The sequence below is a fragment of the Adiantum capillus-veneris genome, chromosome 21, assembly GCF_014529385.1.
Source record: "Adiantum capillus-veneris isolate H3 chromosome 21, ASM1452938v2, whole genome shotgun sequence".
Taxonomy (NCBI): Eukaryota; Viridiplantae; Streptophyta; class Polypodiopsida; order Polypodiales; family Pteridaceae; genus Adiantum; species Adiantum capillus-veneris.
The window spans coordinates 67,135,975-67,148,979 of NC_140951.1; the positions used below are offsets into that span (position 1 = coordinate 67,135,975).

Here is a 13,005-nt window from a genome sequence, read left to right on the forward strand (position 1 = left end):
AGTCTAGTCGACGACGTTCCTCTGATGCAGATCCTGTGGTGGCGGAACTCACTTATTTCGGCACGCTGCAAGAGATTTTGAGGATCGATTACAGAGGATTTTTTGTCGACTTGTTCGACGTGCAATGGTTCAAGATAATCATGGAGGGTCGCAACGCTACTGTGCGTAGAGGAGAGTCTGGTTTTCTTGAGGTGGATTCTACTAAGAAATGGACTGACCTAAGAGACACTTTCGTACTACCCGAGCATTGTGAACAAGTAAGTATGTAAATAGTTAACATCCCCCTTTTACAAGTTATGTGCTTGAAAGCTCTCATGTAAGTTATGTGGCTCTGGCAGGTAATATTTCATCCTACAAAGTCTACATCAAACTGGTGGTACGTCATAGAGGTAGCCCCTCGTAGTGCAAGGACGTATGAAGGCTACCATGTGCCAATCACAACGGCATCAATGGAGGAGATCAGAGAAAATGCTCAATCAGAAGCCGCTGCGGTGGTGCCAGACGAGCATCAAGATGCTACTACTCTATATGGGGTGCATGCAGAGGAGCTACAAAATGAAACAGAGGATATGTGTTTAAACGGAGAGCTCTATATAGATATAGGAAGTTATGCTGAGTTATGCGAGGATGAGAGAGAGATCTCTTAAAGCCACAAATATTGTATTTGAACAATTTTGCTCCGTGTTGTAAAAGCTCTGGCTCTCTAAGTACCTTCCATGGTGTATAACGCTCTTTTCTACTCGCGCTCACATCTTTTGATTGAAAATTCTGAGTTTTCGACTTGCCTCTTCTATCACTCAATTCATTGCGTCATTGTATTTATATGCGTCATTACGTCATTGTATTTAATGGTCTTTGCGTCATTGTCTACTCTATTCATTCAATATTAAATTTAAATATTCGCGTGTTTAATGCAGGTATGGATGATGAGCAGTTTCTTTCTTCTTTGTCACCGCAGCAGAGACAGTGGTACGTGGAGCGTCATCGCTCTGGCGCATCATCGCGCGTTCCTACTCCATCCGCATCTCCCTCTATTTCGGAGCATTCGGCACGCTCCGAAGCTTCGGCGTCGACGAGACGAGCTTCACACTCGTCTAGACATTGGCGCTCTAGTGGTGGCAGTGGCGGTTGTTGTGGGGATTCCGTCACCGATGCCTCCACACCGCCTCGTGTTCGACGAGGCTCTTTACCCTCCCCTTCTTTGCCCGCCCCCACACCAGCCACAGCATCGCCATCTACGCCAGGTTTTGCACGGCTGACTGTTCCTAGTAGCTACACACCTCTACCTACTCCGCCAGGAGCCACCCCACTCGACACTCCTCGCTTCGGGGCCCAGACGCCGGTGGAGACACCTGACGTCCGTACCCCCATCGACACGCCGCTAGAGACACGCGTCACCGGCCAAAGGGCTTGCCTTACTCCGTTGACTTCAGCGGCGGCATCACCATGGATGATGACGGCAAGAAGGTGATCTCGCGCATGCGTGGTCTTTGCTCTCAGCTGTTTAGACACTACATACTAAAAAAATGGAGTGAAGTACCAAGTGATTTAAAAAACAGAGTCATCAGGATACTTCATGATGAGTTTCCTGTTCCAACACGGGATCAGCGCTTCAATGAAGACCTGATGAAGATTCGAATGCGCGAATACTGCAAACACAAGCGTTCCGAAGTGCAAAAATCAATCAAGCATGGGTGGAACAGGCCAGATTGGCTGGCCAAAGAAGATTGGAAGAATGCGAAGAAAGCAGCGCGCGAGAATCCCGACAAGTGGAAGCAACAAAAGGATGCAGCCAGAGCGCGAGTAGAGGTAGGGAGCTCGCACCACTTGGGGAGCGGTGGATGGGCATCATTTGAGGCCGATTTTGTAAGTGTTTTCGCATTGCTCTTTATGTTCGATAGTTTAGGGTTTATGAGTTTTTTAATTCTAACATAATGAATTCTTTGTTTTGATAGTGGTCAATGACAGGACGTGATTCCACACCGTACGAGCGCGAGTACGCAGGCAAGAAAGGCTTAAACGCCCTGATGGACATTCTCAGTTCTCGCGGCGGCATGGTTAGTATTAGGGTTTACTCTTTTCTATTTTTTGTATTGTTTTATAAATGTCGTTATATGTTTATACTTACTGAAAGCTGTCTTATTGTCTTTTTTTACAGAATCCGACAGATACGTCGCTTGGACGCGATGAGACGTCTGACTAGACGACGTCAGTTTAGCCGTAGCTAGATAGCATTAGTTTAGGGTTTCTCATAGCTTATGTATCATGAGACGGATTTTATACGTCTTTTTGAACCATGTATATTATTACATTTGTCACCGCAGTTCATTTTGCCAATCAATTCTTTATGCCTATGATGTTGTACAATTGTCATTATTACATTTGCCAATCAATTCATTTTGCCTATGATGTGTACAATTGTCAATTTTACGCTTGTCAATTTTGCAAACAATGCGTCTTGTGGGTGACTATTTTGGGTCTATTATCTACCCTTGCACTTTTCTTAAAAAGTGAATCAAGTACAATATGGTTGATGGGTGGCAGGGCATTCAATGCCCTGTCACCAAGAAAAAATTCTCTCGGGCGTCGCTATTTATGGCTCTGTAGCGTCGCTATGAGCGTCGCTATAGACTTCTGTGTAAACGTCTCTATAACCGTCGCTATGAGCGCCTCTATATAGAGACGCATATAGCGACGCATATAGCGACGCTCTCGTAGCGACGCTATTAGCGACGGTTTTAGCAACGTCGGGGGTTATAAAAACCCAGTGTATTTCCGTCGCTAACAGCGTCACAAGAGCACACAACCTCTTGTAGTGAATCACTCCACTAAATATGCACCTTGCCAATGTTGGACACTTACATTCAAGAGAAGACCAGCACATAAGGCACAATCAAGGATGCTCGGGAGAATTTTCTTCTTACTAGGTTTTAAGAAATTTAAGTTTCCATAACTAGGGACTATTTTATTTATTCATTTGTGCTTAAACATTAAAAAAAAAAATCTTAGTTGTTTCTTAATCTAGATGTCAAGATTGCACGATGGGTGACAACGCTTTCTCACTGATTTTTTAACCAAGTGCTAAACTTTTGTACTTCTGTGTTGGATGATAAATTTAAAAAATCACCTATTTTCTACATGAGGAGGCACTTTCTCTCTATAAATTCTCTTGGAATACCTCATGTTTAATATTGTTCTATCTTGGACTTTCTTAACATGATACGGTTATTGATAAAACATTTAAAAGTCACCTTCTACTTAATTGTGTCTATATTGAACAACATGGAGAGCCAATCCCCTCATAGCAATGCAAGCACTTACTATTGTGTTGTACCTATTGTACTTAACCTTAACACTTCTCATTGTCATCTTTAATATATATTGCATAAGATTCATATACATAGTGATTTACCAATCATGCCCATCCTCAAAAGATATGTTTATATAGAGGACTAGTCTTTAAACATTTGTTTTTTCTAAGTTGTGTTATATACATTCATATATTTAGTTTTGAATTTCTTATAGAGATGCATTTCTCTAGAGACTAAATGATATTGTTATTCTTTTTAAGTATTCTCTTGGACAAAAACAAGTTTACCTTAAATAGGCCAATACACTATTTGATAACCAATTATTAGTACAAAATTGACACATTCTTGACTTCTTAACTACACTTTGGTATGGATTTGATAGTTGCATTTCTTTCTAGCTTGTACAAGAATTCTTTTTGGGAAAGCTTGAGATCCAAATTATGATTCTTTCAAGTATTACCTCTCTCCATGCACACAGCTAAATGTTCTTCAAGTATGTACATCAAATACCTCACTCCTCTTTTCATATTTGCTTTACTTACATTGTCTTATGAACTATGAAACAAAACATCTCTCCTTACATCACTTGTACTTGCACTAAATGATATTATTTCAGAGATGAATTTTCAGTAAGCTATAAAGATATTCGCATGAACTAAGGTCCTTTCGAATAATGGACAACAATTTTGTAAGTACTTTGCTACTTGAACATGCTCCAATTTAATGTCAAAAACAAATAGTAAAATAAAATTTTAATGCTTGCGTAGTCCATTGGTCACGTGCACATAGATTCACCAATCTATATAGTTTGTAAATGCTCACTCTTGTTGTATATTCGCTTATTTAGGCAACACCAACTAACTATGCAAATTCGTGGATTTAGGTAGCACGAATGTATATTCATCGGTTTAGATAGTACACCAATAAATTCTTAGCCCTATGGCTAACATTTGATAGGGTTGATAGGTGAAGCCTATGGTGGATGGTGATCTGTAGAACTCATGGCGTGCAATAGATGAAACAAGAGAGAGAGAGAGAGAGAGAGAGAGACAATATTCAGTAGCAAAACAAAACACACGCTATGATTAATTGAGAAAATCACCTTACATATATAAGGTAGACTTGCCATGCAAAACTTACCTTAATTGAATCTTACCTGCATGCCTGTAAGAGGCATTTCCCACGGGTATCGAAAAAGGGCTTGAACCCAACAATCCCCCCCTCAAGCCCGAACTAGACAAGTAACTCATGATACCTCGAGTTTTTGGTGTACTCGTCAACCGTGAGTTTTAAGTTCTCCCACAACCAAGGATTTCTGGTGTATCCATAACCTGGTGCTATGTCAGTAACCCCCCTGAACAAATAGGGTGTAGGCCACATATTTAGCTGCCAAAAATGGAGTTTTTGGTTCAATGCCAAACCTTGGGTTTAAGGTGTACGCAGTAACCTCATGAGAAGCGGTAATAAAATAGGACTTGGGAAAAAACTGATAATTTGGGAGGTCTTACCACTCATGTGTGGCAGTGTCTATTTTGACTAAAACACATGAAAAGAGTTTAACTAAAGAACATCATTGTCAACAGAATATATTGCAGGCTCGGTGTCTCCCTCAATCATATGAATTTGTTTTTTACCCTTTTAAAAGCATTTGGTTGACGGATGATTTGTTTTACCATAGTGAACACAAGGATTCTTCTTGAAACAGTCTTTTGTCTGATGATTGTTACGCCCACAAATGGCACAAGATCTAGTTCCACTGAATGGTCGAGATGAAGCTGAGGTAGCAGCAGAATTTGTGACTGCATAGGCACTGGAAGTATCAGAAGAATTAATGGGGGATAGTGCATTGGAGATTGTATATGCACTGGGAAAAATGGTAGAATTGGTACTAGGTACCCTCAATGAATTGATGATACCATCCAAGGAGCGCAGCGGATCTTTCTCCTTTAACACAGTAACAATCTGATAAAATTTTCATGCAAAATTTTTAATAAAACGGCTATGAGATCTTCTTCTGGTACTGGGGTTTCGACATAAACAAGTTGAGTTTTAATACTCTTCAGCCGGTTAACTAAAGATGTAATATTTTCATCAGCATGCATAGCAAGAAAGTACAATTCCATCTTTAGACTCATCATTAAATACTTGGCTTTAGCACCAAAAATCTTCTCTAGTTGTATCCAAGCAGCGCTAGCAGATTGCATGTAATCCAGATAATGAATAAAATCATCTTCGAGAGATGTCAGAATTATACCTAATGCTTGCTCGTCCTTGCGTTGTTGCTCGGCAGATAATGCTTTGGTAACTGCAGCGGATGTGCCAGATTCGTCGGCTGATAGCGGCTTGACGACATTCCACAATTTTTTCCACATCAAATATCCCTTCACTTTAATTTTCCAGGTGTGGAAGCCGGATCTGTTGAATTTATCCACCTTTGAGGCCATATTCGATATGTCAAGGATATCTTGGTCCTGTTTGGTATGCTTGCAAACGAATAACGATCATCGACCTTGGTTAATAGAATGTCAAATTTCCTTTTAACATATCACTAGCAAACCTTCAAGTCTGCTTGGAAGAGTCAGCAGAAACTCAATTGCATTCCATAGCTGAAACTAAATTTCATTTGCAGCCGCTTAAACTTGAACACTGAGCATCGAGCATCGAGCACATAACTCGCAAGGTGTGAATCCTCTAGTTTAAGGGGTTTCTTAAAATCGGCCACTTTAATAAGGTGTGAACACAAAGCAAAAAACAAGCTTTCTGTGTAGCACAGCACAGACAGAGATGGCAGGCACAAGATGCACTTGCAGTGGGCCCAGGAGGCAGAAGTTGAAGAGGCTCTAGAGTCAGAAGATGGTCAAAAATCCAGGGTGACCCCGATAGCAACTATGTTTGCTTTGTTTCATGCAGGTAGACTGATACCATTTGATAGGGTTGATAGGTGAAGCCTATGGTGGATGGTGATCTGCAAAACTCATAGCGTGCAGTAGATGAAACGAGAGAGAGAGAGAGAGAGAGAGAGAGAGAGAGAGAGAGAGAGAGAGAGAGAGACGATATTCAATAGCAAAACAAAACACACGCTATGATTAATTGAGAAATAACCTTACATATATAAGGCAGACTTGCCATGCAAAACTTACCTTAACTAAATCTTACATGCATGCATGTAAGAGGAGTTTTCCACGGGTACTGAAAAAGGGCTTGAACCCAACAACATCAGGATCTATATACAACCGAGATGTAATTTTTAATCTTTTTGAGCAATCTGGACGTCTCTAGTCTTAAGCCTTTGTAATTTATTGATTTTTGGATTTAAATTGTAAAGAATTATGTGATCATGAGCAACAAAGTGGGCCTAAATGCTTCCGAATTGTATCAAAGAAATTGCAAGCTATAATAGAGTTAAAAACTCTTCCCATTTTTGACCCAAAATCTTCGGCCAAGGTAAAAAAGCCAATTTTTTTAAAATCTAAAAAAGTTCCTTCGGATAATAAGCATTACGACGTTTCTAGAGAGCACTGTGTACTCTCTTGCTTTCTTCTCAAGCTCATAATTCCCTCGTGAAGTGTTTGTTTGAAGTGTCATTCGCCTCATCGTGTTTACACGTGAAAGCTCTTCACAACATTACTTCTCTCGTCGTAAAACTATGTTTTTGTTGCTATTAGCCTGCTTCTAAATCTATTCATAACTCAATATTTACATAATAAAACTGTATTTTATGCATAAGAGGGGTGTTGGGACATCATTACTAATCTCTAGAGTACATCCAGTGCCGAAAAACAGCTAGGTCAAATATGTCATGTAGATGATAAGTGCGATTTTGGTAAATAGTCAAAAGGGAGATTTGAGGGCATGAGCATGTGTCTTTAGATCTAGCGTATCCATCCTAAAAGTTTCATCTTATCTGGACTTTGTTTGGTTAGTAAATCGATAAGATTTACTTGTGGTGTTGTCATTAGCATTTGTTGCCTAATATACAATTAAGTGTGGCTTTGAGTAGATAGAAATTGAGTGTGTTTCTGAGAGAATGAAAACCTCTCGTAGCCTCCATGCACTAGTCAATTCGACTCCGTCCCTCCTTATGACATTTACATTCATGGTTATCACTATCACCCCTATGCATAAAATGCGGTTTTATTATGTAAATCCTAAGTGATGAGTAGATTTAGAAGGAGATTAGTAGCAACAAAAACATAGTTCTACTCCAAGAGATGCACAATGTAGCGAAGAGCTTTCAGCTGTGAATGCGACGAAGCAAACGGCACTTCAAATAGACACTTCATGAGGGCATTATGAGCTTGAGACAAAAGCAGGAGAGTATACAATGCTCTGCAAAATTGTAGTAATGCTTATTATACAAAAGAACTTTTTTAGGCTTTACAAAATTTGGTGTTTATACCTGAACCAAAGATTTTGGGTCAAAAATGGAAAGAGCCTTTAACTCTATTACAGCTTGAAATTTCACTGATACAATCTAGAAGCATTTAGCCCCACTTTGTCTAGCTCATAATCACATAATTGTTACTAATTTAAATCCAAAAATCAATAAATTCCAAAGGCTTAAGGATAGAGGCACCCAAATGTTAGGTAAAGGCGGTGTACCTCACTGTGCTTTGCCCGTGTCCGTCGGCTAGTGTCCGACCGTCCACATTTATCTCCTTATTCTTTATACATACAAAGAATGAAGAGCTCTCGCTGATTCTCACATTGTGCTCAAACAGTGAGATTTGGAAGCTCCACCCCATATTCCTGTGTCGTGCTCTCTCTCCCCCTCTCTTCTCTCTCCATCTTCACTGCACAGACGCATGCCTACGATCCATTCCTTCATGATTGGTATCAGAGCTTTGGCTTCATGACAGATGGAGTGCTACAGAGAAGTGAGCTTTCGGCTATGGTGAGTTTGTTTTTTATCGAAGCTTGAGATTGGTCAGCAACCACTAGATCTGTGCTCAAGGAAGCTTGAGGGACATTCCCAAGCTTGAGAGGAGGGTGTATTGCAAGTGTGTATGCTTTTTTACAGCCATATTTTCGTATGTCATTTTTTGGGCTCCAAAACAGTGTTTTTTGCGTAACGTTTACATACTTTTATGCAAGGTTAGGGTGTAACCTGGGGTTTTGGCACACTTCGGATGCAATGGTGATGTCCATTTTGTTTGATTTTGACCTCTTAAATTTTTGCAGCAGCAACTGTTTATTGTGTCGAGGATTCCACACATGGTTTGCTAGTAGATATTGAGAGTGGTATTGGCTGCAAGTTTTCTCACAAGTGGGAGGATATGATGTATGATCTGATGTGGTTTGATGCTCAAGGAGACTCAGGTGATTGCAGTTTGCGCTCGGTAATGTATGCCTCGACCATGTTTTTGGCAGTCACAAGTAGAGCACGTATTTGTGTACTAGATTTGCAGGTGTTTGCAATGATGTATGCAAAGTGTGAAGATTGGTGCATGCATTTGCAGTGCGGTTTCATGCGCTTTGGTTGCACATGGGTTTGAGTGTGCAATCACTTTGGTTCTTGGTTTTGTAGCCATTTTATGCGCATCGTTGATGCAACCAAGATTGTGATTGCTTGTAGCACTCAGGATTTGCGTGTAGTGTTTTCCCTTTTGGGTGGTGCATCGCGGGCGTGTTTCGCTTTGCATTTTTGGTCTTGATTTGTGAGTGCTCGGCCATGTGGAGCTCCCAATTTTGACTCCCAGCTACTACAAGTTACGTTTAGTACTTCCACGGGTGTTTCCATTTACAATTGAGGACATCTTCTCCAGTGTTTTGGCTTGCATACCGGTTACGACACAGCAGGTGTCTTGAGCTTTTACTTTGTGTATGCTTTTGTGGGATAATTGCTGGAGTTTACTCGCAATAGTTTGTGATCGAGATTAGCTCTCACATTGATAGGTTTACATGCAGGTTTGAGGGTCATTTGTGAGTTGATTTTCCAGGCATCATTTCCTCTTTGCAGGTGCCTATGTATGGCTCAATTGTAAGCTAAATTGCGGCACAGTTGTAACCTGTTTCTTTAACAATTTGAGAGCTAAATTTGGGGCTGATTTGTAGTCATATTTTTTAGCTATACACGAACTTATGTTACTCTATAAGTATAGTTCTTGTTACTCTTGATAGTGGTTGAGTTTTGACTCCCACTTTTACACAGGTTGTGTATGCTATGGTTTTCTAGCACATTGTTCATTCATTGTTGACACATTTTGGCAGCAGTTTTTCACTCACATATGCATGTCATTTGTGGCGCCGTTGAGTGATACTGCGGATAGAGCATTTTGGCTCTGTGTATGACTTTGTGAGGTGATTCCGAACGAGTACATTCTCGGATTGGCCATTTGGGTATTTGTTGTTGTCTCTATTGCAATTTACTGTTGAGTTTTTTGCTCCAATTACAGAGGAGACTCTGTCGAAATTTTGCCAGATATGTATGCCTATTGCAGAGGCTAGTGAGCTTGAACGTTTTCTCACTTTCGTTGCCAGAGAGAGGGGTTTGCTCTCAATGGGAGAGTTTTGTGATCTTGAGCATTGTTTGCCATATTTTTGGCATGAATATGGTGGCGGTTCAGGTTATAGGCGGTTCTCGCTCACGATCGTGACTCACATGTTGGAACTACGGCCACAATGGGCATAATAGGCATCGTTGCTTCAGACGTACAAGGCAGTGGAAAATGCAAATGCACGGTGCTAATATGAGGACGGAATGCTAGAGAGTATGCATGTGACGGGCATGTCACTTTTGAGTCTAGCTTGCCTTTAGGCTTTTATTTAAATTTTATCCTTTTTTCTATTATTTTCCCTCTTTTCTTTATCTTGCCAAAACCCCCTTGGATGGGAAACAAACTCACGTTGTGGCACATGTGGTACCCAATGTGGTAGAGAAGAAGTGTCATCTTTAAAAACAGGTGCTTCATTAGCTTGCAAAGGTGTTGGAGTGAGAGATGGTGGAATACGAACATTAGAAGCACATGTCATAGCATTCAAACAACCCTCTCTGTGGTTTCGCTCAGCCTCAAAGTTTACCCTCCATTGGACTGCTAGGGCGGTATCTTCAAAGGCCTCCCCCACAACCCTAGCACGTGCATATGCATCATCAACTTTCTTTGGATCTCACAACCTCACATCAAATTGAATATCCCTCAACATACCCGTAAGAAAACATTCCAACAAAACTCTCTCATCAAAACCATAGGGATCACAGTGCTTCATCTTGAAAGTTTGAAAACGCTTAACATACTCATCAATTGGTTCACCCTCCCCTTGGAAGAATTCTAACAGGGTCCCAAAGACTAAACAAGAAGGCAAAATAGGAGAGAATCTGGCAACAAAAGCGCTACCCAATCCATCCCAAGACTGCATCAAATGTGGAGAATGACGCATCATACTAAGGTACCATTGCATAGCTACCCAAGTGAGAAAAACAGGAAATAACCTCATGAGATCTTCGGGCGTGTCATAACCCTCAAACCAACAAGCTTGCACAAATTGCAGTAAATGGGAGTCAATTGTCACAACCCCAATGCCATCAAAGGGTATCAACTTCACATCCACTGGTCAATAGGTCACTCCCTAGCTTGGGGAATAGGTGGTGGGCTAAAAGCATCATAAGCATTAGTAACCACATGATCTGCGACTAGAGAATCATGCTTCTCTTTCAAAAAGACATTTTCAATAGGAACCACATCGCCATCAGAAACATCAAGAGAGCTAACACTAGAACCATCACAAACATCTTCAATAAGCACAACATCGTTAAAATGTGTGGCTGTAATCACAGGCTTATCCCCTGTGACAAACCCGACCCCTTCTAAAGGTTGCATCTCGTCATCGATATGCTTAGAAGAATGTGTAAACCCCACTCCATACAACACCTCCTCAACGAGGGTGGGAGGGTGGGAAAGAACAAGAGGTAGATCAACATTATCCTCCGTAAGAAAAGATTCAATAAAAGTGGCATCATCCACTACATTGGCCAAAAAGCCATCCCATATGCACTCGTCAAGAGTCACATTCTCTCTCAATGCTTCGCTCCAAGCAATATCCTCAAGGGAAATGCCCTCATCTTCATCCACTTCATCGCTCAAATGGGCTAAAAACTCATCCCAAAGTTTATAAAAACCTAAAGGCTCACCAAAATCATCACATCAATATTCAAGGTCTGGGTAGCAACAGACGTCATAATAACCCTTTTTTTGAAATCCCCCCGCCTAGATATGAATGCATCCCAGATGGCCGCGAGGAAAGAAAGAATCCTAAAAATCAAATACAAGCAAAAAGGAAAAACTAGCTCCATCTCTGAGAATTGTAGGTACTTCGCTCAAGCGAGAACGCTAGAAGCTGGGTCCCACCGGGCGTGCCACTAATGGATATTTTTCTATACCTGGGCCATTGTAAACGGCTCGATAGTTCACTATGTGGGAACGTCCTCTTAGGAGATGGGCAGCGAATTACTTAGTGATTACTATGGTAATTACTACAGTAAACCCGAAGTGTATAAATAGGGCGCATTACATTGTAATCGGGTTGGCAATTGTTATCATTTGGGTTAGCACTTTGTCTACACATGTACTTGAGAATCATTGGCAGTATTGTCGGTTCTACTCTCTTTGTAAATCATATTCGCTGTAATCTGTATCTGTAATCCCAATCATGGCAGATATTCTAATTACACTTACTTCTCATCCAGTATTCTGAACCTGAATCTGAACATTATTTCCAGTACATAAGTTTGATTCTTATTCCAATATCCAAATTCCAGTCTAGTTTCTGATTTCTGTCCAGTCTACTGTCTGAATTCTTCTCACACTAGTAGCTGAAATCTTCTAACACTGGAATTAGCTGTCTCAAGAGATCAGATCCAATTCTATTTTGGCGATCACTGTCGCTCAAGCTGAAGCTCATTGACTGAAAGACTCTTCTCCCAGTTGGAAGTTTTCAGCAATGGCACCTAAATCCAGTCGTGGCCGGAAATCCACCATGCGTGTTGATCCCATTCCTGAGGAGTCAGGAAGAGAGTCTGACCCCAAGCAAGAGAACATGACTAACACTAAGGCTCACGAGGAGCAGAGTCGGGCTGATGAGGCGCAGGACTCACAGCACTCCAGTCATTCTCGACGCCGACGGGCAGAACGAGAAGCACGGAAAGCCAAGAGTTCCAAGAGTTCTCGGTACCAAGGGAAGTAAAGGTAGTCACCGTACTTCTAGTAGACAAACCAAAGAAGGTACTGACACTGAGTCAAAGACAGAGATTGATTGGGATGCTGACACTGACAATTGCAAGAAGACTCCCAAGCGCCTTTCTGAATCCAAGAAGAGAAGTGGCAGGATCAGTGGTAATCGAAATGATTACAGAGCTTCCCTGAAAATTTCTTTTCCAGTATTCAAGGGAGGTAAGAAGGATGATCCAAACGTTCACATACAGGCTTTCAAGCAGTATGCTGAACTGAAAAATATTGATGAAGATGATTGGGGGGATTATTTTCCACAAACCTTGAAGGAGGCAGCGAGGAAATGGTATTACCATTACCTTGCCTGCCAGCTCAGATCATACAACAAATTTCTTAAAGCCTTCAGGTTGGAATATTCCGACAACAGAGGGGATAATGATATTCTCTGTGAACTAGATAAGATCAAACAGAGAAATTTATCAGTCCGCAGTTATGTGGAAAAGATCAAGGAGCTAACCAGGCAGTTACAG

At 41.1% G+C, this 13,005-nt stretch overlaps 1 pseudogene; it reads right to left on the reverse strand.

Moving 5' to 3' along the window:
- Positions 1-10,076: 10,076 nt before the first annotated feature.
- On the reverse strand, positions 10,077-11,990 carry LOC147431099 (uncharacterized; annotated as a pseudogene).
- Between the last annotated feature and the right edge of the window lie 1,015 nt (positions 11,991-13,005).